This window comes from Chinchilla lanigera, unplaced genomic scaffold, assembly GCF_000276665.1.
Source record: "Chinchilla lanigera isolate Chin_1 unplaced genomic scaffold, ChiLan1.0 scaffold00122, whole genome shotgun sequence".
In the NCBI taxonomy this organism is placed as follows: domain Eukaryota; kingdom Metazoa; phylum Chordata; class Mammalia; order Rodentia; family Chinchillidae; genus Chinchilla; species Chinchilla lanigera.
Genome location: NW_004955523.1, coordinates 12,775 through 14,856, shown reverse-complemented (window position 1 = coordinate 14,856; position 2,082 = coordinate 12,775). Strand labels below are relative to the sequence as shown.

At 38.8% G+C, this 2,082-nt stretch overlaps 1 pseudogene; it reads right to left on the bottom strand.

Annotated features, from left to right (window-relative positions):
- Positions 1–1,304: 1,304 nt before the first annotated feature.
- Positions 1,305–1,859, bottom strand: LOC102008251 (annotated as a pseudogene).
- Between the last annotated feature and the right edge of the window lie 223 nt (positions 1,860–2,082).

The window sequence follows — 2,082 nt, the reverse complement described above, 5'->3', positions numbered from 1 at the left end:
TGTATGTGTCTAGGAATCTGTCCATTTCTTCTGCATTTTCCATCTTATTAGAATACAAGTTTTCAAAGTAGGTATAGATGATGTTCTGCATTTCTGCAGAGTCCATTGTGACTTCATCCTTTTCATTCCTAATTGCATGGATTTGAGTCTTTTCTTTCTTCGTTTTGGATGAGATTGGTGCTATGGTTGATACATTGTGTCAATTTGAGAAGCCTAGACACTTAACTAAATAATTCATCAGTTGTACACCCTGGGGTATAAAGGACATGCCTTTTCTGCTCTATGAAGTTGTTTGTTGTGTTAATTGAGAAGTTAAAAAGGTTAACTATGTGACTCAGCAGGCAGCCAGGGTCCCTACTTTGTATTTATCCTGAGCCCCTGCAAGAGGAGGGCATGGAGATGGTGTGGGCATGGACAGGTAGCCAATATAATACAAGGTGGCAGCAGAGGCTTGTGCCCCCTTTTGCTCTTGCTGCTTTTGCTGTCTTGTGCTGCCTTGAAGTGTTGTCCCTGTGCCCTGCCACCCATCCTGGATGCAGATGATTACAGAATAAAGCCTCCACAAACTGTAAGTTAAATAAGCCCTTCCTCCCTTAATTTTGGTTGTTGGGTATTTTGTCTCAGAGATGAGAAAAGTAACAGACAACTAGCTAAGGGTTTGTCAATTGACTTTGGCTTAGTCTGCTTTTCTTTTTCCAGATATTTGAGGTTCAACATTAAGTTGTTTATTTGTTCTTGCTCTATTTTCATGATATGGGTACTCACTGCTATAAATTTCCCTCTTAAAACTGCTTTCATTGTGTCCCATAAGTTCTGGTATGTTGTATTGTCATTGTCATTTAATTGTAGACATTGTCTAATTTCATCTGTGACCCATTGGTTTTTCAGGAGGGTGTTATTAATTTCCATGTGTTTATGAAGTTCTTGTGGTTTCATTTGGTTTTGATTTCCAATTTCATTGCACTATGGTCTGATAATATGCATGGGATAATTTCAATTTTTTTGCATTTACTTAAGCATGTTCTGCGGGTTAGTATGTGGTCTATTTTGGAGAAGATCCCATGTGCAGCTGAGAAGAATGTGTAATCTGATGTTGTAGGGTGGAACATGATGCAGACATCTACTAAGTCCATGTGTTCAAAAGTTTGGTTCAGTTCTATTATTTCATTGTTGATTTTTTGTCTAGTTGATCTGTCTTTTTGTGACAATCTGGTATTGAAATGTCCCAGTACAGTCATATTAGTGTTTCTCTGATTTTTTCTTTTTTTTTTTTAATTTTTCTTTGCATTTATTTTATGCTTAATTTATTCCCGTGCCATAAGTTTTTGTTTCTTCAGTTTCTTCTGGGATATCTTTTCCTTCCCTGCAACTTCCTCCTCTGGTTTAGGAACAATTTGTTCTTTTTTCAGTAAGGATCATCTCAATATGGCAGGGGGAGCTCACGTATGGGTTAATCCGGCCATGAGCTCTGTAAGTACGGCGGCACATCTTGGGTGCTTTGTTCACCTGGATGTGTTCAATGACCAGAGAATCTACATCTAAACCCTTAAGTTCAGCATTACTCTCTGCATTTTTAAGCATGTGCAGCAAAAATTCAGCACCTTTTTTTTGGCCACTGATCCTGTGTCCAGCCCCACTCTTTGGCCTGGGCACACTACCAACACCACCATTGTAACGCCTGAATGGCACACATTGCTTCTTTAATGTGACATCCTTTAGATGCTTGATGGCCTTTCTGATATGCATACCCTTGATGGCCTGGGCAGTTTCACAAGTGTTCTTAAAGTGAACACGAAGATTTGAGCCCTTGATTTGCATGATTTTATGGGGTTCTCTGGGTCAAGAGAGTAGCGAAACATTTTCACAGGTCACCTCAGGCCACTTACAGGAAGAGCTCTGATTTTTCATGTCTGTTAATATTTGTTTTATATAGTTGGTGCATCCACATTTATAGCAGCATAATTTGTCATAGTAAAATCTCAGAAATAACCCAAATGCCCATCAACCGAGGAATGGATAAAAAAGATGTGATGTTTTTATACATTGGAACACTACTCAGTTATAAAGAAGGATAAGCTTGAG